Source organism: Talpa occidentalis, unplaced genomic scaffold (assembly GCF_014898055.3).
Source record: "Talpa occidentalis isolate TD23 unplaced genomic scaffold, MPIMG_talOcc4v2.1 talOcc4.3, whole genome shotgun sequence".
NCBI lineage: Eukaryota > Metazoa > Chordata > Mammalia > Eulipotyphla > Talpidae > Talpa > Talpa occidentalis.
In genome coordinates this window covers 49813799-49841257 of record NW_023603184.1, presented here as the reverse complement: position 1 = coordinate 49841257, position 27459 = coordinate 49813799, and the positions used below count along the sequence as shown (strand labels likewise).

Here is a 27459-nt window from a genome sequence, read left to right as displayed (position 1 = left end):
GTACCTTCTGCATATTTATCTATGCAATTGAATGAATTTGAATTCATGTTCTGAATAATAAGCCTAAGGCATGGCAAGGTCTTCAATCATCAAGAAAGATTCAATTATAGTCAGAGTGTGTACTTCCAAAAGAGGAATATGACTAATATTTTGAAAAGGTCTTCAAAAGAGGAATTGAACTAAAATTTTCTGTAAAAATAAGCCACCACAAGTCTCATTCTCAACCTGATTCAATTCATGAGCTCTTTGCTGTAATAGTTTATCTTCCCAGATAATAAAGGGAGAGGGAGATGTGAAATGTGAAATAGAATGTGTTACAGACTGAATGTTTGTGTTTTCCACAAATGCATATGTTGAAATCTTAACCGTCAATCTATATTAGGAGGTGAGGTCTTTGAGCTGTAATCAAATAATGAAGGTGGAGTCTTCACAAATGGGATTAGTTCTTCTAAGACCAGGTGAAGAGCTAGGAAGTCCCTTTTCTGCCATCTGTAAACAAGGAAGTGATTCCTCACCAAACACAGGACTGCTGGTCCCTTGATCTTGGACTTCTCAGCCTCCAGATCTGTGAGAAATAAATTTCTGTTATTTTAGTCACCTGGTTATAAATATTCTGTTATAAAAGCTGAAATGGATGAAGGTAGAATTTTTGTACCTTCTATAGTCATGATGTTTTATTGACACAATCTTAATCTGATAAGCAACCCCACCAGGTGGGGATATATACCCTGTTTTAAAGATGATGAAACTGAGACTGGAAAGGAGATTAAGTAACTGCTCCAAGCTCACAGAGCTGAGTACATCCAGATCCAAACCAAGCTCTTCTTGGTTTTAAACTTTATATGTTTGTCACTGCACTATATTGCCTTCTTGCAGTATTTCCATAGCAATTTTAATAGATGAGATAAATGGGTTGAAATGAAAAAATAAAAAAAATGTTTTAGTGGAAGTATGGTGTGGTGTAATGAAGCAAAATGAAGCACCAGACCTGGTGATAGACGTGGTTTCACTTGACCACAGGCCATAAAAGTGGATTATAAATGCTGAAAGAAATGCCTCTTGAAAATCATTTATCTCTACCCAGTATTCTCCCTTTCCAGAAGAGAACTGATGGCCCAAATAAAGTCACCTGCCTATAGTCACGTGAGAGCAGAATTCAGGTTTATCAAACCTGGAGCTCCTACCACTGGGTCATGTTTCTCCTCTCTGGACTTGTCTCCTCATTTTTTTAATATATATTAATTTTTCATTTTTTACATCATTGTTAATTTTTAAACAATATTTGCTTCCCCCCACCCACTCAGGTGCAGTCCCCATAGAGTTTCCTTCCCCAAGGCACCCTTGCACCATCACCTCAGTCCCCTGTGCTCCTCCCTCCCTCCCTCCAATCCCTCTCCCTCCTCCTCCCCTGCAGGATGTCTCTGGTTTATAGTTGTTCGTTTTTGCTTTGTTGTGATTTGTACTGTTATTATTTTTTTACACTGATGTCTTATTTGGTCCCCCTATATTCCTGCTATAAGTGAAAACATCCGATATTTTTCTTTTTCCTCCTTGCTTATTTCACTGAGCATAATTCCTTCTAGCTCCATCCACTTTGCTGCGAATGGCATGAGTTTATCTTTTTTGATTGCTGAATAGTATTCCATTGTGTATATGTGCCACATCTTCTTGATCCAGTCATCTATTTTTGGGCATTTGGGTTGTTTCCAGGTTTTACCTATTGTAACTAGTGCTGCAATAAACATAGGGGTACAGGTGCTCTTTTGAATCAATGTTTTTGTGTCCTTTGGGTAGATCCCTAGGAGTAGAATTGCCGGGTCATATGGTAGCTCCATTTTTAGTAGACTGAGGAGCCTCCAGATAGCCTTCCATAATGGTTGGATCACTTTGCACTCCCACCAGCAATGCAGGAGAGTTCCTTTTCACCACGTCCTTGCCAACATCTGTTGCTGTTGTCTCCTCATTAAAAAAAGGAAGCCTCTAAGATGTAACTGTGTGTCTTAATCAGGTTGGGCTGTTATAGCAGAATGTTATGAACCATGTAGTTTCATTAACATTTACTTCTTACTGTTTTGGAGGCTAAGAAGTATAAGATCAAGACCCCAGCAGATCTGGTGTCTAGCGAGAGCCCTCTTTCTAGTTTGTGAATGGCTCTTTTCTCTTTTATCCTCACATGGCTGAGAGAGTGGCAGAGACAGAGAGGCAGGGGTGGGGGAGTAGAAAGAGAGAGAGTGAAAAATGTATCCTAGAGAGAAGCCTGTCCTCTCTGAGTGAACTTCTGTTCCCTATAACAAAACAAATGCAAACTAACTAGAAAATAGAGAAAAAAATACCTTTATTTACATTAACTTTTTCCAAAGCATCAAATAATACTTTGATATATTAGATATAGGTAGAAACACCCAAATGCTAGTTTCCTAAAAAAGAGTTACATACTTCACAGTCTGGGCTTCCCTTCAGACTTTTAATCTCACTCCTCTGCCAAAATAGCTATTATTAATGCAAAAATGCTAAAACTGCCAGCATGTGAGGTTTGGCTCAGTGAGGGTGGTAGAGTAGCCCTTCTTTCCTTCTTACTGCACTTGGCACATGTGACTTCCTGCAGACAGATTTGATTTGATTCATCAGGGCAGTATATTGTTTAGCAACCAATGGCTTTTACTGAAACACCTCTCTGCTTAGAGGGGGGAGGCTTGCTTATGTGACCTGAGATGCAAATATATCATGCCATGATGGAGCACTTCGGGGGTATAAACAGTATTTCCCAAAATGTTTCCCTTGGAACCCTAGCATTAAAATCTGTGAGACCCGTAAGATCTGTGAGACCCATGAGATCTGTGAGATCTGTGAGACCTGTGAGACCCATGAGATCTGTGAGACCCGTGAGATCTGTGAGACCCGTGAGATCTGTGAGGTCTGTGAGGTCTGTGAGACCTGTGAGAGGTCACCACTGTCTTCTTTCTGTTCCTTATTTTCCACATTAGCCCATCAGGAAACCCTGTTGTCTCTACTCAAATACATGCTGTGGTTCCACGTTTATTTCAATATTAGTTGCATTTCTTTGAAGAATGCCATTGAGATTTTCATTGGACTTGCATAAAGAAACGAAACAAAAGGTCAAGAAAAAAGTCAAAACCAGCAAGTGAACCACAGACCAGAGGCATACAGCCTGGCAGGGGGAAGGAGGGAGTCAACACAGGGGACGGAACAACACAGGGGAGCACGGTCATGGCTACAGGTGATGTGGTGGCAGGGAACTGTGGGAACTACAACAATGTAAAAATAATTAAGGAACTCAGCTATTGTTTATGTGAAAAACACAAACAAAAAACCCCAAGTATATGCTGAAGCCCCGTCCCCTTCCCTGTCCCCACTCCACAGGCAGGTCCAGAGGCTGTTTAGTCTTTCATGCTATCTCTAAGGTCTCTCACTTTTTACAGCTAATGCACTAAAATAATTATTAAAAATTTCTCCATATCTACATACCACAGTCTAAGTGGATACACTTGCTATGGACTGAATGTTTGTGTCACTGTAAACTTCCTAAGTTGAAATCCTAACCCCCAATGTGTTGGCAGGAGGAGGTGGGCTCTGTGCAAGGTAACTAGGCCATGAAGGTGGAGTCATGATGAATGAATTAGTACCCTTAAGAGAAGAGGCCAAGAGCTAGCTGGTGCCTTGACCTGTCTATAGCTGAACTAGTAAGAGCATGCTACCTGGTTTTCCACATGTAATCTTAACCTCTCACTCCATTCTCTACAGCCAAAGATATTACTTTTCAAATTGTAGATTAAAATCATGCCAACACTTAAAAATTTTCAAATCACTTTCCTTTGCACCAGCAAAAAATCTTACTCTTTCCCATGCCCTCTAAGCCTAGACCTCCTCAGATGCTTTTCCCTGCTAAGTTACTCGGCTCCAGTTCTTTCCTCTTCCTGCAATTTGCCAAGTTTTCTCCTGCTAGGTCTTTGAACTCCCTGTTTACTCTGATAGATTTCCCCATGTTCTGTTCCTCCCTAACATGTCACCCCTTAAGGTCTTTACCATTATTTTATATCTTGCTTGCTTGTTTACTTATTGGGTGATTCCCCACCTAGAAAGTGAATTCTGTAAGAGCAGTGCAGGGATCTTGACCATCCTGTCTACTCTTTACAAGGGACTTCTCAGTATCAGAGCAGCACCTGGTACATAACAGGGGCTCAAAAATATTTTTTGACTGATGTGAGAAATTACGTAGTGAAGAAAATTGTGAAACTTAATTTAACCTAACATTTCTTAAACTGATTTAACCACAGAGACTTATCTGCCATTGTAAATAATATTCATTATCCCAGGAATCACTTTCTAGAATATATTTTTGGTTTATTCTCATTTAACATTAGTTTTGGGAAGAGCTAAAGTTTAAGACCCAGAAGAGCTTAAACATTCACTTGAAAAACTTGAAAATACCTTGCAAATAGGCATTTTGCAGGTCTTTGAGAGTTCAGGATATTTTTATTAGGAGAATGATAGTTTTAAAAGTAAGTTATTGGTTATTTTTTCATTGAAATGTGGGTTAAGAGGATCAAAATAGCAACTCAAGATTACAGGACTCAGAGATAGATGAGGTGCTGGAGGTGGGAGAGAAGGTGTCCAGACAGGATGTAGCAAAATTGAGGGATATGCTGACGAGGGTAAAGGCTGTTGAGGCCCAGCAAAGCTCTCCTACTTCTGAAGAAATTTTTAGAACAGAAACCTTCAGTTGGAAACTTTTCTATTTTTATACTGTGTATGTTTTCTGTAATTATTTCTTTTCTGTTTTCCCTCATGTTTAGTAAAGCTGTTCTTGAAAATACCAGCCTGTCTCAGTTATGTCAAGGGAAAACATTTTTGTCCACACTGATATTTTTAAAGGGAACCATAAAGCCTCGGGTGAGGCATGAACAGGTGATGTGGATATAATGAATCTGAAAAACAGAAATCCAAGGTAAAGATGAAACTCAAGCCACAGAGTCAGAGGGAGTGGTTTAACCCCTTCAAAACTAGAGACTGATTTGATTCAGATCTGATCTGTTGAAACCTTGGAAGGTTTAGTGCTGAATCCTAATTTAACAAAGTGAATTCTTTACAAAGTCACACATATACAATATTAAGCTATAAAAGACAGTTAATAAAGGAATTGCCTAAAGATGAAATGAGGTGAGTGCTTGAGAAAGTTCTCAATGACTTAAAATGTATGCAAAGAATATGTAGGTTTTGTGCTCATAAGAGTGATCTGAGTTTGGTCTTCAGCTTTCTCAATTTTGATTGCACCAAGAATGGTGATTACTTTTTGCTTGGGGTACAAGCTTTTGCTTCATCTTGGAGGGACCAATGGAGAACTATTTTTAGTCATAAAGATGTCCGAAACCCAGGGGAATAACCTGTAGGCAAAGACTTCAGAGAGTTGGATATTGTATTTAGTAAAAGGCTGACTCTGTAGCAGATAGATTGCAATACTGAAGGGATAACTAGGTTGTTTGTGATTTTTTTTTTAAACTAACAGTGAAGTGCCTCCCCGGTGGCACAGGGGTTAAAGTCTCTAGTGCTATCAAGCTGTCACCAGCCAGTGCAGCATGATTTTGATCCTCTGTCAGGGAGCTAACACACATTTGACACAACAGACCTCTCGTGTCTTGCTGCTGCTCCCCACAGCAGTGTATTTCAGTAGATATATGTTCTGCTCCCCACTCTGTCTCACCCCCTGCACCTCTGGCCTACACCCCCGTTCTTGGATGCATAAATAAATAAATTTAAAAAAAAACTAACAGTGACTATTTTTATCTTGAAATTCTGGCTTTATAAATGACATACTTTGCTGTCTTGATTTCCTACAATCCGAGGACAGTCCCATAACCAACCTCCTCTAATCCAACTGGCCAAATTCAAAGCAACACTCTTGGTGGGAGGTTATACCCACATTGAGTGATGTGCCTAGTAGAGTCTGCTCTTTTTAAAAATAATTATTAATTATGAATGCTTTTTTTAAGCAGAGCTTTGTCTTATGGAGAGCATTAGTCAGGGTTCTCCAGAGGTGCTGCAGCACAGAGATGAATTGTTGTCCCAGTTTGAGGGTTATTAGGCAGGAGAATTCTCTCTTACTCAAGGGAGTGTTAACTTTGAATTCTATTCAGGCCTTCAACTGATTGGATGAAACTGAGCCACATTATAAAGCTCAATCTACTTTGCTTAATCTACTGATCTGAACATTAATCTCATCCCGAAACATCCTCCTGGAAACACAAAGAATATTTGACAAATATTTTACTACCTTGTGGTCCCATAAATTTGACACAAAAATTAGCCACAGGAAGCAAGAGGTTTGCATAATCGGATTTCCATCCGGTGTTGAGCTGGCTCCAGAAGCAGGTTAGACAGAAGGAGGAAGAGAATCAGCCCCTGTATCAGGCATGGTCAGCAGACTCCATGACAATGACAATAATGTGAGATTTAGTTTAAATTTTTCTTTTCAATACTACATTTCCCAAACATTATCTTTAAGCATTTGTGTCATGGCTTGATTTGTGCTCCTCTAAAAGAGACATGTTGGAGTCCTAACATCTAGTACTTGAAAATGTCATCATATTTGGATGTAAGGGCTTTACAGAGGTAATCAATTAAATGAGATCACTAGAATGGGCCATAATCCAAAGATTGGTGTTCATAAAAGAGGGGCCATTTGGACACAGAGACATGCATAAAGAGAAGACAACTTTAAGACACATGGGAAGACTACAGCCATTTACAAATCAAAGAGAAAGGTCTGGAACAGATCCTCACATATCCTAGAAGTAACTACCCTAGTTTCTTGTTTCCAAAACTTTGAGAAATAAATTTCTGTGTTTCAGCCTCTCAATTTGTGGTACTTTGTTATGAAAGTTCCAGGAAACTAATATACTTAGTATAGTCAATTTCACGTAGTTACCTAGGTTAGCTCTACCTGCAAGAATGGACAAAGGAGGGCCTCCCCTGGTGGCGCAGGCGGTTGAGCGCAGCGCTGTGAAGCTGTTCGCAGCCCCTGCAGCATGAGTTCGATCCCTGGCGAGGGAGCTACCCACATGGCTCAGCAGACCTTTTCTGTCTTGCCCACTGCTCCCCTCAGCAGTGTATTTCAGTCAGTCTGCCTGTTCTGTTCCCCGCTCTGTCTCTGGTGGATCCTCTCACCCTCCCAAGCCTCTGGCCTGTACCCCGGTTCTTGTATAAACAAATAAATCTTTAAAAAAAAAATAATGGACAAAGGAGCTGCTGCAGATCTATAGAATGAAGTTCCCTGGGTAGGGGAACAGCTGCGTGGAGACAGGTCGGGAGATGGCAGAAGCAGTGGGAAAGAAGCCTAGAGCAGTCTTTCCTAGGAGAGGGCAAATGAGGTATCGAGGATGATAGTACTTTGTGTTCCAAAAAGGACTATGAGTGAGGACAGATAGCATCGTGATGATTGGCCATATCCCTGCAGGGTACTTGTTGGAAAAAGCACTGACACAATTAGTTCTTAATGTTCATCCCTGTGTCGATCAGGTGAAAAGCATTAATGGGTTTTACATTAACTTTTTAAATGTTAAAAATTAAAAGGTCTGTATTAACATTGACAATGGTGAAAAATAAAGGATATATATTAACTTCACTGCTGTTAAAAATTAAAGGGAAAATGATTACATCTGCATCAATAATTGAGACACATCTTGATAGAATATGCATGGCAGTTGCAATGACTATAACATCACACCTTGCACACACATCTCTGTCTGAATACTGCTACACCAACATTGTCTCCCAAGGACCCCTTGCACGGAAACAATCAGGAGCACCATAAAGACATAAGAATGTGAAAAAGAAGAGTGAGTAAAAAAGAAAGGAAGAAGGACAAGAGAAGAGACAAGAGAGGGATGCAGGACCTTTTCTTAACCCAGAGTAAAGTTCCAATCCATTTGCAATCATCAGATTTGGTGTCCGATAATACTGGATATTTCTAAGGTGGATTTTTTACAAACATTGCGATTAAATTATCAATATGGATAATGATGTTGTTTAATACTTAATCTGCAAAAGTAATGTGTTTTTAGTGTGAAGTAAACATTTCATGGTTTATTTCTAAAAATTTTTAAACAGCATCTAATTTCAGAAAATGGAATGGAGGTTCTTTGGCATCTAGGACCTAGGTAGAGGGGAAAGACATTTTATATCAGTATCATGACATCTTTAATACTCAGCAATACTAATATGATAACAGCCATTCCTTTAGTCTCAAGATTTCCATTTTAAAGACTTACTGTTTATTTTCCTTGCCTAGCTCCTTGTTCATTTTAATTTTTCAGGGCTTTGTGCATGACTTGAATTCTATTAAGTACCAAATGATTTCCCACATATCTAAGTTTGGAATCAATGTTTTTTAATGGCCAGAAATTACTCTTCCCCAGAAAAGCGATATAGTAGCAAGGTCCACACAAATGAACTCCATTGTCTTTTTTCCTTGTTGATGACTAACTGTGGCTGCTCTTAGTCCCCAGGTACAACTAGGGGTGGGGGTTGGTGGAGGGATTATAATGCATGACTGGCAATAGCTTTCCTGTGTGCGGCTCAGAAAGTGGTAGTGGATTGAGTGTCCTGTCTTAAGGATCTGTCAGTATATGTGTGAGAGCACTACTTAATGTAGTTTCCAAAAAAATGTTTGATAGATTTTTCCTGGCTTGAGATGGTTGATATTTAGGATATATTTATTGTCTTTATGTCTCTAACTACTCTGCCAAACAGACTGTATTCACCGTACTCTGTGAAGTTACTTTGTAAAGAAGCTCCTAAATGAAATAAGTGAACTGGTCTGAACCAGTTCTGATGTAATGCCCCTTCCAGGAAGATTCTAGGACTTTGGGGGTGGTGATGGTGCTTGTTTCTGGTTCCATTGCAAAACATGACACACTTGGGTAGACTTAATACAAGTGGACATGATTATGCAGCTCTGTTCCACATCATTAGTGAGAGTAGATGCCTCTGCCAGAATTCTGCCAACACTGTTTCTAGCCAGACATCCATTAGTAAACACTGCACTCTTAAAATATAGGTTGGCTTCTGTGGCTGGCTTGTGTGTATAATAGAAATGAGGTCCAGATTTTTAAAAGTATCAGTCAACATGGATAAGCATAGAAGTGCTGTTTTCCAAGAGAGGTAGTTAAAAATTTGGGACATCCAGAACAGAAATTTGGCACAGGTCTGTTTAATTTCTTATATTAATTTGAAGTGTTCTTAATTAAAAATATACAAACATTTCTTTTTCTGTGTAATGATAATTAAGGAGCTAATTCCCTAGTTCTAACTCTGCCTTTTCCAGTAGTGCTCAATTTGCTTTCTTCATAGAGTTCAGCACAAATTAAAATATCTTACCTGAGTAGTTGATTTTTCCAAGTGGGTATTTCCACCAAATTGAGAGGACTAAGTTGAAATGCACAATATAAATAAGTGTAGTATTTCCCATCTTCTTAAAAATAACAATTCTTTTAGTTAGTATACACTTCTCAGTTTTAGAAACATGCCACCTCGTGTTCTGTCTTTGATCCTAATGGCCCAATGAGGTAGAAAGGGAAGATGACATCTATTCTTTACAAGTGAGAAAGTAAGTTCAGGAATTAAGAACTTGGCCAAGGTCACAAATAAATTAGACTGCCTTTAAGAAGCAGTCTGAAATTCTATGTTAGTATTTTCTTAGAATTCCTTGTTGATGCAAGAGAAACTGCCAGTTAGGTGGAAGGGTTCCAGACTCTGTAATCTGGACACAGGCCATTTAATCTCAGCTGGCTCTGAGTTCTCCAGGCTTGTTGGACCTCAGTAGTGAGAGCTGCCTCTTCAACTTACAGAAGGAAAGGATTTTAACCTTAAAAGATTCACTTTTCCTTTGCAAGTAGTAAGAAATCACAAAGTCTTATCAGAAAGTCAATGAGATAAGAAATTGTTGAGACTATTTCATAAACCAGTTGTACTTGATGTGGTTGCAAAAGTAAAATGCATTGCCCTCTAAAATGAGGAACAAATACACAGGGTGGAAATTGCAGCGATCAGCTTAAGCAATGACACATTTGGCAGGCATTTGTAAATAATAAGATATAAAACTTGCTGAGTCTCTTTCCCTAGAAAACCCCTGTGAACCTCCCTATGTTTTTTTTTTGTTTTGTTTTGTTTGTGTTACAGTCATCACAACAGTCCAACTGAGCGCCTCAATAGGAATTATCAGACCATTTTATCTAGGGAAGTGCTGGGGATGCAGAGATCGCTGGGTGGTCCACTGTCACATCGAGAGCCATCAGAAGAGTCTAACTTCAGGACTAATTTCTCCTCAATGATTTGGTTGTCACGAGTAAGTGGCTTGCTTGAGGAAAGAAAAATATTCGGATAATGACAGTTATTTATGACATTCTTATCAAATATGCAGCTGTTGAAGACAAAGTGCTGGTCCAAACTTTATCCCTGACTCCACATGTCTCTGCATGTCTCTCCTCCAAGTCTCCTTCCCAGCAGTACCAGAGGGCAAATCAGGCTGCAGAAGCAAGAGAGGTAGGTGTGCCTGCCTTCCATGTTATATCGGGGCTGCTTAACTTTGTCACTAGATCTCGTTAGCTCCCCAGGTCAGGAAGTCTGGTTCATGGTATACGAAGGTGCTGCATGTATGTAGGGGCAGGGAAAATGGTCTCTGTTCAGTAGTCTGCAATGCTCATACCCTTTTCACAAAAATGCCTCTACACATAAGTAGTCTGAGAGTTGTACAAGTTACTTAGACAGACTGGGCCTCAATATCCTTGGAGATATGAAACAGTTCAAGTAGATCAGTAGCTCAGGAGTTTTCTCTTTTTTGAAGGCAAGTCTTAATGTTTTAAACATGTTTTAGGTATATTTTAATGATTTAATTGATAAAGTTGGGCTGCATACAATCCCACCTCCTACTTGACTCTTCCTTACTGCCTGCTGGATTTCCCGGAAAAAGTCTAAAAACTATAGTATTAGGAAATTTGAAAGCTCCTTCCCATTCAAGCAACTGCCTTTCTAATCTGCTATTTGCTCAAAACCCTTACACAACTTGGTGGTATAAAAGAGCCCCAGACTTAGAGTCAGAAGAGGCATGTGTGGATCCCTGCCCTACCCACCATCTATGTCACCTTCATCAAGTTCCTTCACTTCTCTCTGTCTCTATTTTCTCATCTGAAAAATGAAGCTAGTAACCTTTCCTGGATAAAAGTACTTTGTAAACTCAAAGTCATTGGATAAATGTACAGTGACATAGTACTATCTTTGGTGCACAATACCCTTCTGCAGGGAGATGGCTTTCTCCTCAAAATGATTGGCGTATCAGCACAGGACAAGTTGCTTGTTAACAAGTGTGTCAAGAGGTAGAGTATCTATCATATTTGGTCTTCATCTTTCTTGAGAGACAAAGGTCAAGTAAGTAGAGAAGTTGTGAGATCTCAGGAAAGCAAATATTTAAGCCAAGAAGGCCGCCTTGTTGAGTTTAAAAGAAAGACATATCCCCACCATTTGACCTCATAATGACCCAGTCGTACTTCCCCCTCCACACAAATCCATGGCCCAATAATAATGTCATTCATCTAGTGTTTACTACGCTAGGTAGTATCTTTCCATGAGTAGCTCATTTAAATTTCACAAGAACATTTTGTAATGGTGTCATCTTTTTTTTTTTAACGAGAACAAGTGTATAATAGGGTATAGTTCCTATTTTGTAGCTTAGAAAGACTAATTTTCTCAGGTTCATATAATTAGCAACTGGCAGAGACTAGACTCTGGATCTGTGGTGGAGGACTGTGGGTACCTCGGTGGGGGTTGTGTGACAGAGACTAACGTGAAGGGGAAGACCCTATACTTCCAGAATTCTAACAATGACGTAAATCAGTGGTCCTTCAATTTAAAAAAAGTATTAAAAAAAAAAAAACCTCTTAACTGCATGGATTTGCATCTTCCAGTTGGAAAAATTTCTTTTTGTCACTCAAGATAGGGGTCCAAAGAGCCCACTCCTCTCCTCTGCAGTGCTTGAATCAGCTCTATCTTTTCATTTTTTTATCATTTTTTAACTTCTTCCTCCATTCAAATGTGCTTCATTCATCTTCATAAAACTCAGAGGTCAAAAGCACCTATGAGTCCTTGATGTCCCCCTTTGTCCTCTGTTACCTGTTTTTTGCTCGAGAGATAGCGATGGAGTCACCACTCTTACCTCAGGGAGTTGGTCCCATAACTAATTCATCTCTGTCAGGGAGATTTTTCTCTTACTCATCCTACCCTCCTCTTCAGTTTTGTGTCTTACCCACTTCTTTCTCTTGGTGTGGGCTGCACACTTGAGCGCCTCAGCTCACATTGCCTAGGCCTGCTGGGGGGGGGGCGGTTCTTAGCAGTGATTTTGCTTATCTGCCCTTTGCCCTCTCACCACAACCAGAGTAACTTTATTATTGGCACCTGGGAGGTGTTTCCCCAGTGGACGCAGTGGTGAGCTTCAGGTGATGCTGAGAAAGCAATTGAGGAGGAGGAGGCGTGAGCATGAGGTATGGAACCTGCAGAGTTGGCAAACTTGCAGCCAGCTCAGTTTTGGACATTTCTTTTAGGTGACCCCTTCATGGGCAGAAGAATCATTTTGTCTAACTGGGCATAATGCCATGGGGTGCTACTCCAGGGCACTTAACCTGGGATCGGGAATTGCAGGAATAAATGGAGCGCATCCTCACAAGGAAGACAGTGTAATGTATGGAAAGTGTATCAGCTCTGGAATTGGAAAAATCTAGTTTAAGTCGTTGCTCCACTTTTTACACAGCTGTGTGGCTTTCGCCAGTCATTTTATCGCCTGAGCTTGTTTACTCCTTTGTAAAATAGGGACACAATGCCTATATCTATCATTTCTATAGGGATTATAGACACACTCAATTAGTGAAGACTCTTATTTTTCAAAGCCCTAATTCACAATTATTTGCCTTACCAACTTCCTCATTGCCTTGTATCCTATTTGGAATCTCCAGGCAACTCTTCTCCTCTCTTCTTCCATTTTCTCTGTGCTGTAAACAAGCCCAGGGCAGTCTCGGAATCTTGTTTCATGTCTAGCATCAGCAATTCCATGCAATTCACCAGTGTCTGGAAAGCAGAACTCAGATGTTAGCTGTCAGGTCCAAATCAGCATTACGTTTGCTTTTCAGTTTTTCCATTGATCCTTTTCATTGCCTTGCCAAGTGGACGGAGGGCCTATTTGCCATCTTCGATATAAGCTTTATACATGTGTTGACAATTTCTCATTTCTATCCAGGAGCCATTCCATGAGCATGAGTATGGGCAGTAGTACTTCAATATACAAATAGAACTAAACTTGAACAAAATATTTCATTAAAACACTCTTTTCAAATGAAAGCATGTGACCATTTTCAGTCAAAAGGAAACATCGTTCTTCTCATTGGCTGACATCTACTATTTAACGAATATTTTAAAAGAGTTTGCAAAGTACAGAAGACCTTGTAGCTGTTAGGATACTCTGATGTGGTGGAGAGGGGGGGTCATTGAAACAAATAACACAATAAACAAATAAAAATACAAAGAAAATTAATTTTTAAAAATGATGCTTGCAATGAAGGAAAAAGTGAAATAATAGTGACTAGAGAGGTTATTTTATTTATATTTTTACCTTAATTATGTATTTATTTTTACCTTAATTAAAACATGAAAATAATTGATGCATGTAATTTTAAAAATCAAATACCACCCCCCAAAGTCTAATGAATAGGTCGAGTGGGGGGAAGGCTTCTCTGAGGAGCAGATAATCAAAATGAGCCCTAAACTCTGAGTAGATAGCTCTAAGAAGGCCTGGGGAAAAATATACCAGGCAGAGGAAACGTCCATTCAAAGGCACTAAATCCACAGAAGCTTCATGAATAGGTGTATTGAACAAAGGGGTGGGAGGGAGGTGATAAGGTTGTAGAGGCAGGCAAGAGGTCAAATCTTGTGGGATCTTACCAGGTATGGTAAGACTACTGACTCTATTCCAGTTACAAAAATAGAGGCCATATCCAGGTTTGGATTACTCAAGAAGAGATATGTACTGATTTCTATGTTCAAAAGCTGATTCTATCTTCTGGATAGAAGATGGAGTACAGAGGAGCAACACTGAAACAGTTAGGTAGCTTTTGTAATAATCCAGATGACTAGTGATGGTGGCTTGGAATGTGATGACAATAGCAAAGATGGTGAAATTCAAGATTTATTTTAGAAGACTTTTTTCAAAATTCCCAGAACTTGCTGAATAGGATTTGAGGAGTGAGGTAAAACAAGAATTAAAATCAGTGGGTTTCAGCTTAAATTCCTGGGCATATGGTAGTGACACTTATTGAGACAGAGAGATTGGAAGTAGAAAATGTGTTGGAGATTTGGTTTTTATTTGGATATGTTCAGTGTGATAGACCTATGAGATAGTCATGTGGAGATGAAAGACCAACTTGCTTGACTATTACATGATGCTTCCACTCTCCCATCTCACAAAGCACAAGAAACTGGTTGACCGGGTTAGAGATCCGCAAGAAAAGGGATCATACACTCATGCCAGTTCTAAGTACCTCTGGAATTAATTTGCAATTTTTCCCAGGAGTTGATTCAAGGGCTGGTGAGGGGGGCGAGGAGGGAAGATGGAGGGGTGGTGGGCATTCCTTGGACACCTATATATTACAAGTTCTTATATTCTAAACGTGTTTGGATAGCTGTGGTCAGTAGAAGAGGTAGTTACCCAGAACAGGGAACCTGCATCCCCATTTGGCATGTAGATAAATTATGGCATGACATAAAGAAATAGTAACTTATTTGGAAAATGCTTCTTAGATATATACTAAAGAGAAAAGGCTTTATTTTTTCTTTCCCTTTAGATTGTGATTCATAGATTCATAACTCTCAAAATTGGGAGACTCTCAAAGAACAATGGGTTTAGCCCCTGATCTCAGGTATGCCAGGTGTCAAGGTAGCAAACATCTAGAATAATCACACCACTTTTTGTGATAAAGTTTTCTGCCCTTGAGAACTGGGCCTTTCTTAACTTTCTTATTTTACACACAGGTCCTTAAAATCTGTTTCCAGCTTTAAAAAAAATGGGTGTAAGTAATATGAATTTAATATAGACAAAACATTAAAGCAATTTATAATCTACAAATAATTATATTTGTTAACATAGACAGTATATTTATATAACAAAGCACCATCAAATAGGAGTCCTTAGACAAGTCTATTCATGTTGTTAAATATGTATTTTTAAATTGTGATTAAAAAATAAATTCATAGACTATCAAATATTACGCCTTTATTAGGAAATGTTTTGTTAATTAAGATACATTGGCCTACATAAATAAAAATCCTCTCAGAAGAAAAAGTAATAATTTGGTTGAAGAAATTTTCTTTCTTTAAAAAACACACAGCCTAGGGCCTCCCCGGTGGTGCAGCAGGTTGAGCACAACGCTGTGAAGCTGTTCACAGCCTCTGCAGCACAAATTAGATCCCCGGCTGGCCAGGGAGTAACCCACATGGCAAAGCAGACCTCTCCTGTCTTGCCCACTGCTCCCCTCAGTAGTGTGTTTCAGTCAGTCTGACTTCTGTTCCCCGCTCTGTCTCTGGTGAATCCTCTCACCCTCCCACACCTCTGGCCTATCTATTCCCCAACTCTTGTATAAAAATAAATAAATCTTTAAAAAAAAAACAACACAGCACTTTATTATTCTCATCAGCAATGAGTTCTGAAGATGAGAGAGGAGGTCCTTACTTGCCAGCAGTGAGGCGGCTGCACTAAGAGGACGGAGGCCTAGCATAGGAACATTATTTTGACTGGTTTGAATTTCTTCTTGCCCTTGCTGCTCTTGGGGACCTCACCACCTTTCCTTCACATTCCACAGCACCATGTTGCAATGCCTGTAGAAGACCTCCCCACCGCCCAGGGGCTTCTACTTGGCCCCTGGCCAAGAAGTTGATGTGTTCTAGTTTGACTGACTCTGTGACCGTGACGAATGGACCTGTGGTAAACTCTTCCACATCCTGCTTTTGTAGCTCTACAGTTTCTCAAGGATGCACTCACTCCTGGGCGAGTGGTGTGGGGCTGAGCTCTCAGGTCTCTCCCATCTCCACCACCTTGCTTCTGCACAAATTTTCTTGTAAGAAAGACATAAAATTATATGACTTTAAAATGGAGAATTTTAAGAACAATAACTTGAAAAGATATGTGCACCCTTATATTTATAGCATTATTGCAATAGCCAAGACATGGAGCTCAACTTAAATGTCCATCAATGGATAACTGGATAAAGAAGATGTGGAATACTCAACTTATAAAAAGGAAGAAATCTTGCCTTTGGCAACAACTGGATGGAAATTGAGGTAATTATGCTGAGTGAAATAAGTTAGAAAGTGAAAAGACAATTACCAGATGGTTTCACTTATATTGGAATATAAATAAAGCAAATGAAGTAACAAGACACAGCAAAAATAACTCCTAGACTGTGAGAAAAATATGGTGGTTATCCAAGGGGAAGCGGGGGAGGAGGGATGTTTTGGCAGGGTCAAGTTGATATTGTAAATGGCTCTAACACTTTGGTGGTGGGTGAAGTGAGGTATATATACATATCAAGCTGTGAAGTGGCAGGCCTGAAACTTATTTGGTGTTGTAAACTGATGGTATATTAATAAAACTTATTTCTAAAAATGAAGAATTACAAGCATAAAATTATAATCTATAAGTATAAATAGCTAAAATATGCTATATTTCATTTTTATTATATGCTTGATTTCAAGAATGGAAGTGAGGTGGCGGTGGTAGAGGAGAGAAGAGATAAAAGGAAGTCAAAGAAAGAGACAAAAGGGGAAGAGCAAAGAACAAGTGATGACAGAGGAGAAAAAGACTGAAGGAAAAGAGAAGAGAGCGAAAGACACATGCAAAGAAACAGAAAACTAGGCAGGGAAAATAGAAGAGAAAGGGGGGTACGCACAAGACACTGAGGGTAATCAGGGAAATCATTCTTCACACACCAGCAGTTCACTGTGGGCTTCAAGTCTTGTTTTTTCTCATAGTGTCCTTGGAAATATGAAGTAGCTGTTGAACTACTTCTCATAGCCCTTTGATTGGTTTCTCTTGCCGCTCAGCCTTTCTTCCAAAGCACGGATAGTCAAATCAACCTGTCAGAGTAAACGTGTTCTTTGGGCTACTGCGATAGTGACTGCAATGATATTATCTTGGGACCAGAAAGAATCAAGCTAAAGGTCAAGTAGCCCAGAGACCAAATCTTGCCCTGCACCTTTCAGGCTAACAAAGTAATGGCATATTTCAGTGCTTTAGGACCTAGGGCGATTTGTGGTCTCTAGGATGCTTCCTCATATGCAAATTGTGCTTTAAGGTGAAGGCCTTCACCATCCTTTGTCCCCCGCCCCCAACACACACACCTTCATTACATTGGGACCAGTATATAACTCTACTTTTACTGGTTGATGGATATGTTAATTTTTCGGAAGTTCCCTTGAGCCAAGTTTACTACCAAACTGTAATATCACCAGTTATAAATCCCACCCACAATCTCCCCAACATACATTAACCTATTTCCATGACCATCTTCCCTGATGTATAGTTGTAATATATATAATATATTGTGTACGCTGTCGTAGTAGAAATATTATGACATGTTGATTGAAATAAACCAAGGAAGTAGAAATTTTCTAAGTCAAGGAAACAGCCACATCTAATAATAAAACTGAAAAATAATCATCATTGTCTACATCCAGACCTACACCACAAACTAACTGCAGGGAGTATTAATTTCAATCAACTTGCTTACATATCCCATGCTTTTGTGGACTACCTGTCCCATTCCTGAATCAAAAGCTTGAAGGTTTTGTTTGCTGGACCTTTCAAGTTCACAGTAAAGCTTTTTTTTTTTTTTTTTTTTTGTGCACAAAAACTGGCTCAACTCAGCTTGCGTTCTCTGAAAAAATTAGTTCAACTCACATCAATGATTTCTTGCATTTGCACAAGACAACCTGACTCTTATAACTAGACTTGCTTATCAAGAGTTTTTGGAGAATCTCCTTTGTCAGCATTGTTAATGCAGAACAAAGTTGGTGGTAACAGACTGCATTGCCTTTGTTTTAGTTCCTTTAGTCAAGATTAAGAACTGCACCGCATAGAAAAGAATGCACTCCTTGTAGTTTAAATAGCCAACTTCAGAGAAACAACACAACAGATGCCCTCAAGAATTGTAACCTATTTACTCTTCCTTCTACTTCCACCAAAATAGGCTCTGTACTTCATAACCAAATAACATCTACCCCAACACTAATGTAGAAATCAACTATAATTAACCTGTTTTATGACCATCTACTCCCTTTAATCTTACTCTATAACTTCTACATGATTCTTTTAAGCAATTTTATATTTCAACTGGAAAAGTTTAAGGTGGACTTCACTTTTTAAATTATTGTGTATGTTCAATAATACCTTGAAATGCTGAAGTGCATGAAGGTAGGAGTGAAGTCACTGGAATTCTGCTTCCTTCTGAGATGTAAGATTTGAAAATCAGAAATTACAAACTGATACCCTTTGGAATCAGGTAGACTTGTCTTTGTGATGTTGGTCTAGTTATTCAACTTTTGTGTTGGTATCCTTTCAGAGTTTGATTCCTGGAGATGTTAATACTGTCTGTCTTATGGAATGTTGTAAAATACAAAGAAATGTGGCAAGTCTTGAGTCCAGCACCTGACAGATTATATATTTCAAGTTCTTGTGGGGTCTGCATGTTAGATACTAGGTCACAGAAAATATTGTTTCCCAAATCTCTGAGAATAAGAATTTCTTGTGGTTTTGGTTAAAAATACAATTTTCCTGGCCTCATCCCAGATCTGATGAACCAAAAACTCCAAGGATTGGGAGCTAAGGAACTGTATTTTTAACAAACATTCCTTGTGATTCATATCATTAGAAGAGTTATGGGAGTGCCTGACAAAGATTCAGTGGTTGTATGTTCTAAACTTATAAGCAGATTTCAAAATAAAATAACATAATTTTTTTAAAAGATTTATTTTATTTATATAAGAACCAGGGTACAGGCCAGATGCGTGGGAGGGTGAGCAGATTCACCAGAGACAGAGCGGGGAACAGAAGTTAGACTGACTGAAACACACTGCTGAGGGGAGCAGCGGGCAAGACAGGAGAGGTCTGCCGTGCCATGTGGGATCCTCGCCTGTTGGCTGGGATCGACCCGGTGCTGCAGAGGCTGCAGACAGCTCTACAGCTCTGGGCTCAACCGCCTGCGCCACCAGGGAGGCCCTAAAATAACATCATTGTAATAATTTGATTTTTAGAAGTGTGGAGCCTCATTATGCCCTTATTTAAATTATATAGGTCTGTATTTCAACTAATTTACTCCAAATATTTAAACTTTTAGTCTGTTTCTTTTTCTCTCTAGGTACCACAAAAATGTGAAACTTTATTCTGTTCAGTGAATAAAGATGACACTGCTTTTGGCTTTAGTTGATTTAGTATCAGCAAGCCAAAAACTAAGAATCTTGCAAAGCACTTTGGTAATGTACAACACAGCATAAATGTTTATTATAATAATTATTAACTATTACATTATAGTAACTATGGTCTATACCCACAAGACTTGACTTGTGAGTTAATCAACTAGCTACATTTTAATGTGCTTTTAATAAATCTCTCTAAACTTCACAGAGACAAAAACTTGAAATATTATGCATAAAAAGAGCATAAACATCCCTTCTTGCTTAGACCCAAATTACTGTTTATTCATTATTCCTCTTTTTCAGATGAGCCTCTAGTTAAGTGCACAATTTAGGTTATGTTTTGCATGTGTTCAGATACCTTTGTATTTGGCATCCAGATAGACAATTAACATCTTGGTCAGAGATGATACCGTGGATGGTGATTATTCTCTCCTTATGTTGTATAGGTAGGGACCCAGAGGAAAGAGAAAATAAGGGGAAAATGATGGGTAGGTGCTACATAGCAGTAGCAGCTCCCTCAAATGATTTACTATTGAATAAGGACTATTTACTGAGCTCCTGCTAAGGAGTCCACTGCCTTCTTAATTGCCTGAGCATATTTACTAACTGCTCTGTTTCACTGTTCTATGTGATCAGCTAGAAGCATGGCAATTATTGGTGACTGCTAGATACTTTTCTATTAAAAAGAAAAAGGCTGTTGTTGGTTGCGCTGGCCACAGCTACCATACCGGGGTTGATTCTCTATTTCAGAACTCCCTCTAAGTCTTCTGTTTTGTCTATGATTATCTCACATTAATACGACATGCAAAAAAGCTGATGTTTATTTTGCTCTCACCCACTGTAGCTATTTTGAGATGACCAGGCTTTAAGATTATTAAATCAACTATTAGACACTATCTAGAATCTAGACTTATACTGCCATGTATTTGTTTATAATTTCCTTTCACATTATTCTTTAGTTGTTCCTATTAAAATTTTCTTTTTGCTTTAGCTAATGCCTTTCTAAATGTTCTTCCTATTAATAAACTAAACATGAAGAGGGTAGTCAAATGTTGGACAATTTCTCTTAATTTGACATTCAGAAAAGTGCCATTGATTAAAACTTGTATAATTTTAAAAATTTTGTCAGAACTTGATTTGGGAAAATCTGAAACTGCCAGCCATGTGAAAGTCTGAATATGGTTACTAACAATGATCAATTTATCCTCCCAATGAGTTGAATTAGTATGTATTATTTCAGAGAAATTAGAAAATATAGAGAGTATGCACAGAGTTTGAAATAAAGGATTTTACTTATATTACACATATATTCTATATTATTGTCATGTGTTTTTTAAATATTATCCTTGGGGTGATTCTTTCTTTTTCATTGTTTGCGTTTTGATTAGTAGTTCTCCAAACTAGATTTTATGCATCTGTATATTTTTCCATAAAAATATGAGTGAACATTTATATTTATTATGATTGGCTGCAAATATAAACTGTTTATACAAGGATTAAATAGATGGTTGATGCGGGCAAGAGGTGGATACAGGGAGGCAATGTCTTGGGGAGCCAATAGCTAATCAGGACCGCGGAATTATCCTTCAATTTCATAAGTAAGATGTCTCTGCTTTCCACTTTGATTTTAGTCTATTCTAGGGTATAGATCATATCCTTTACATCAGTATTTCTCAGACTTTAGAATACTTTAGGTTTATCTTGAGAAGCTTGTTTTTAAAATGTAGAATCCCCCCAGCCTAATCCTCAGAGACTCTGACTTAATACATAACCAGCCATCTGTCAGTTTTCACTAACCAACATTTAATTCCAGTTCTCATTTTAATCCTAGTTACCGTTTTTGAGGAACCTCCCTTTGTGCACAGTCTTGAGATGAGTGCCCTGGCCTGGACCTTAAGCACTATCATTTAAAGGCTCTTTTTGTAGAACTTTAAAATCTGAAGCGGTGACACATAACAGAACTAGGGATGGTGACAGTTGTCAGCAGGCAGTCCACACTGCTCCTGCAGGGTGAGTTTTGTTGCAGTTCCAGTCTCTGTTTAATTCAGTGAACCCCTGACATCCTTCCTGTCAGTTCCTTCTTTGTCTAAGGTGGCCTAGGCTTGGTTTCTGTTGTTTGCAATAGAGAAGTATAACCAATACAAAAGATCTATGCTAGCTGTATCTAAGAAGTTATATTTTTAGCAAGTTCTCCAGGTGATTCTGATCCAGGCGGGTCCACACACTACCTCTTGAGAAACACTATTCTGTCTTCAGTGTTTATTTAACTACCGGTATTGTGGTATTCATGTAGAAGACACTTAATACATGCTTACTAGGTGAATGAAAGGGTAACTGGATGGATAAGTGATGAATTCCCTGTAAAATAAGCTAACCTCATGTCTACTAATGCTAGATTTTAAATGTAATATATTGATGTCCCCTGAAGCTTTCTTATTAGGTAGATATGCTGGGTTTATTTCATTATAGTTGGAAAATCACAATGCAGATTAGAAAAGACACAATAAGCAGGAACTAATAAAGAGAAAAAGAAAGAATTCTATGTTAGAATCTTACCAGTATGAAGAATGAGATTTTATCAGGGTGACCATAGGGGTTTTGTTTTGTTTTGTTTTGTTTTCGGATGATGGTATAAATCTTAGAAAACATTTCTATTTCTTTAGTATTTTACATACTAAAGAAAAACAGTAAATCTATGAGGACAGTTAATTAGAATCTCTTTTTTGTGCTTAAGTAGGTTGAAAAGTGCCAATAGCAAAGGGAATTTTTCATTGCTTGGACTTTGGGGGTGATTTCTTCAAACGTTGTAAGAAAGGCCATGCTGAATATTTGTTTAGTAGGACTTTTTTTATTTATGATTTCCTCAGTGTTCTAAGTAGTCCTTGTAAATGTCAGTGAAATATTTTTGTAAGATTTTTTTCACATAAGGGTGGAATGTGCTCTATTACTTATAGGTTCCCAAGAGAAATATGGATAAGTACTTGTGAACCCCCAAATGTTTAAGGTTAGTTGACATTAATATATCTTTGGTTTAGTTTGAACATGGCTCCCCAAAACTGATTGATTTTTCAAATGTTTTAATTTGAGAAACAGTGCAGGTGGTTGGACAGGCACTGGCTTAAGAACTTGGACAAAGTTTGAGTCCTGGTTCTTCAACAAACTTACTGCATTTATTGATTTATTTGCTGTCTTCTATTACTTGGACGTGGATCGTGTTTATTTGCTTTTCTATCCCTACCACCTGTCAATATTTGCTGAATGAAATGTGAATTATTCCTAATCTTAGAAGCTCATAGTCTTTCCGGACTTCAAATTTGTCACTTGTAATGTAGACTCAGTTGTTACCTAGCTTTATTTCTGGTTCAGACAGTCTGTGATTGTATGATCTGTGTATCCTAAAGCCACCTTCCCTAAACAACCTTTCGTATTTGGGGTCATTGAAAAATGGCATTACTGTAATCGCTTTGTTGTAAGTAGCTTTTTCATTTCTGAGTCATTCTTAATGGAAACAGTTTCAGAGAGTATGCAGTATTGCTGTATATTTAATGGAGAACAACTTGGAGGGTTGCCTATTCAAGTCTACTTACTTTTTGAGTTTCTGGCAGAATTCTCTGCTCTGTGAGGATTGCTGAGGTATTTTATGTAGCTTCTTAAAGACATCTTCCATTTCAAGAAGTTTGGTACTTATCTGCTTAGGTTGACTTGGTTAATCTAACCAATTTGTTGGTCAGCTGACCAGTGTTCAGAACAATTCAGGTGATGAAGTGTTGTTCTAGCTGATATTTAAAGTCATTTTGTAGGCCAGGGCATCTCTCCATCCATAATGAGCTACTTACAACATTTCTTTACCCCTTTATAGTAGCAGAGAGTTTTGCTTGAAGAATCATAGAACCATAAGGGCTGGCATCATAATGTCCACATTCTAGATAGTTTAGTAGGAAGAATTTGAAGTTTGTTGAGGGAGAACTCAGTGGCTGCCCAAATGTATGAGGTGGGAAGAGAAGTTTAATTAGGCCAGACCTCGAGTTCTTCTCATTCTAGATTAAACCATTTCAACCAAAAGCAAACCTGATTTTGTCCATTTTACACATTAATTTTAATAAGTTATTAAAAGCTTTTTCTTCTCTTAATAAAATTTTGACATACCAATCTAATCCAACTCACCACTGACAGATAAAGAGTTTGAAGAGGTTGAGTGATTTCCTCTTCAGAGAGGTCACTGAAAGAATTCTAGATTGACTCCTAATAAATTTTCAGGAAAAGAGAAATAACATAAGTAGGCCTGGAAATATAGGTAGAAAAGCCTGCAGGAGTACAATGTTTACCTTTCATAATTTACAAATTTACATATTATTTGATCTTTCCAACAGTCTTGTGAAGCAAATAATGCAACCCCAACTGTAGATGAGAAAACTGACACTGGGTAAAGTCAAGTAGCATGTACCAGGCACTAAGTGTTAGAGCCTGGAATCGAGATTTAGTCTTCTGACCTTGAACCTAGTGATTTTTGTGTTACACCACACTGCAGACTAAAGAAAGGAACATGACAAATTAATGTGTCAACATGCTTTAGAAACTTAAGTCTACAGTGGATAAAACTCATACACTTTTTGGTACCAGACGGTGTGATTTGGCAATTGTATGCATTTCCCCAAAGTCATCATGAACTGCCATTGCTCATGGTATGAATCATGCACATTGTTCCTGGGGAACAGTTGAACATACTTTTCCATGTGCTATTTCCAACACCAATTTGCTAATTATGTAGACAAAATTGTCTTATTAGGTCATAAGGAAACCTGCCACTCAGTTTTGCCAAGTTTTTGCTCTGCTGATTAAAAATCTTTTGGTATTCTTTATACAAATCTTTTTAGATAAAATGTTTAATGTGCACTTGAAAAAGTTTTTCTGTGTTAAAGTCTAAGTTTTCTTTCATTTTTTTTCTCTTCATGCCCTCAATGTTTATCTACCTCACTAATAATTATTCATTATTAAAAATGTAAACTGTATCCCAAGGTAAAAATAAAACTTAAAGAGAAATGAACGTATATATACGTTTAGAACTTGGGACTCAATAAATAATAACAAATAGGAACATTTTCAATGAGATTCTGAAAATGAGGAGTTACTTGAAAAGAAAATCTGGGATTTCTAGGGAAAGACTGTGTGGTACTTTTTGATGTCATGTAATATAACAGTAGTTTGAGGTTGAGGTTAAAAATCACATTTGGGGCCCCCCTGGTGGCGCAGCGGTTGAGTGTTGGGCTGCGAAGCTGCCCACAGCCTCTGCAGTGCCGGTTTGATCCCCGGCCACCAGAGAAGTGTCCCACATGTTGCAGACCTCTCCTGCCGCCCACTGCTCCCCTCAGCAGTGTATTTCGTCAGTCTGCCTGTTCTGTTCCCCGCTCTGGCTCTGGTGAATTCTCTCACCCTCCCGCGCTTCTGACTGTACCCAGTGCTTGCATAAATAAATAAATAAATCTTTAAAAAAAAAAATCACATTTGTCTAGGGCCTCCCCTGGTGGCGCAGGCGGTTGAACATGGTGCTATGAGACTGTTCGCAGCCTCTGCAGTGCAGGTTCGATCCCGGCGGGCCAGCGAGGGTCCCACATGGCGCGGCAGACCTCTCCTGTCTCGCCTGCTGCTCGTTCCCTCAGCAGTGTACTTCGTCAGTCTGCCTGTTCTGCTCCCCACTCTAGCTGTGGTGAATCCTCTCACCCTTCCACAAATCTGACCTGTACCCTGGTTCTTGTATAAATAAATAAATAAATCTTTTTAAAAAATCACATTTGTCTAGTTCACCTTTCTTGTCACTCTGGGAAAAGGTTGTGTGGCACTTAAAGGTATTCAGATAATGAGCCATGTAAAGTGCAAGGAAACAGTTTAGACTTATATCGTAGAACAAAATCCAGAAACTTAATTAAGTTATCATGGGAAAATATAAGCACATTATTTGCAAAATTGTTACTCTACTTATTAACTAGGGCTAATTGACAAGTTCCCTCTTCTTAAAGAAGTCATTTAGTTATCTTTGGCTTCTAAGGTCCAGATATAAATACATAATGTTAGGGTGAGGAGTAGAAAATGCAGATCTTAGAGATAAAGTCAGATCCTTTTCTTGACACTTCCTAAGAGTGGGCAATATATGATTACCTTAATAGATCCTCTGTCTCTTAGGATTAGGTACAGATAAGAAAGATTGAGAGCCGATCAACAATGACTTAAACAAGATATAAATTCATTTCTCCTTTATATAAATGGAGTCTGGAAGTAAACAGCCCCGTGTTGGTGAGGCAAATCCACAGTCATCAAGGATGTGGAATCTTTTCCCTGTTGCTTTTCCACCCTCAGCACATGGTTTTAGGCTAATGGCCCAGAGTCATTGCTGGAGCTCCAGTTTTCATGTTATATTTTCAGTCCAAATGAAGCAGATTGAGATGGAGAAAGCTACATGATCTCTTTAAGACATCATCCAGGAAACTTCAAAGGACAATTCTGTTAATGTCTCCCTGATTAAAATTTAGTCATATGGACATATCTAACGACAAGAAAAGCTTTTCTTTTTTGAGTGGCTGTAACTCCAGCTAAAGTCAAATTGCCATCACCAAGTAAGAACGGGGTTTGGATTGCGTCTGACATGCAGGGTTCTCTCTTCACCACCACGTTGGTTAGCACATGCCATCCACTTAAGTTTATGCTGACTTTGTTTGAAACCCCTTTATTTTCCTAATCTGGACTCAAGTATTAAAAAAAAATAGCTGTTGCTTTTGTTCCAGTAAAGAGAGTTGTACTTGGGGGTTCATTCCCTCCCCTAAATTTTTGAGAAATGTCTTAAAATGCTCAGTACTAATTGCAGGTGTTCCTTGTGGAGCTCCAAAAGAAATGAAACTCAGAATAAAACTCTGTCACCATCCCTAGACCCCTAAATATGCAAAACTAAATTGGCATATGGGCCAAATAACCATATTCTAATCTGGCACGAACCTAATCTGGCATGAACAAGGAAAGCATCTCCAAATATCCTGCAACTTGTTTTCTAGCACAGATCATGGGAATAATAGTGGTGGAAGTCAGAAAGAATTTGAATAAACTCAGTTTTCATTTCAAAAAATTCATGGGGGAGTCAACATCAATATGCCATAGTTTAAAATGCTGGAGCAAGAGCTCAGGGTATAAAGATAACTGTATTTTAAAATTTGTTTAATCATGTAAAAATGTGTTACATGAATCAGAGAGTATTGCAATTATCTCAATGAATTTATTTAGACTATCAACACTTTAGACTACTAACAAATTACCAGGTAATTTCCCTGGTCTATTGTTAGTTCCAGAGTAATCATCATTTTTAGCCAAATATTTATTCTGCCTCTACTGTGTTCCAGGCACTGTGCAAATTGCTGAATAAAACAATCTTTGCCCTCAAGGAGTTCCAAGTTTGGTAATGACAGGCTGCTTATAGGTTTTGGCTTTATGAAAAATAGTACTATCATACTCTGTAATTTCAGAGCCGGGAAAAAGGGATTGAGAGACATGGTTGGTTCGCCATGGACAAAGTGAAAAGGACACAAGCGTCGGACTCAAAACATCCATTTGAAGCTCACCCTATAGCTACCCGCGTCCTTAAGCAGATGAATCGTGATCAGATTGCTTCATTTCACTTCCCTAGTTTGAAAATTATTCCTCTTAAAGTAATGCCTGTCAGGACTGTTCTGAGGATTAAATATGATGTAAATTTTGGCCTTGGCATTTAGAAGTCATTCAAAAACTTGTTGTAATTGTTATAATGATTATTAATTAATGAACTTTTTCCGGAGAGAGGTGGTTCTACAAAATGCTTTGGAGGGTGCGTATGAAATTATTTATATGTTCATATATGTATAAATACATTTACATATGCATACATACATTTGCAGATGTATACATGTACAAAAACACACA

The 27459-nt window shown here is 38.5% G+C and overlaps 1 long non-coding RNA gene across 1 annotated transcript; it reads right to left on the bottom strand.

The window, feature by feature from the left end:
• LOC129146612 (uncharacterized) lies at positions 1-23408 on the bottom strand. The gene is made up of 3 exons (XR_008553515.1): positions 23109-23408; positions 12977-13128; positions 1-565 (listed from the first exon to the last, which is right to left on the bottom strand). It is a non-coding gene; the product is annotated as an uncharacterized LOC129146612 (long non-coding RNA).
• Between the last annotated feature and the right edge of the window lie 4051 nt (positions 23409-27459).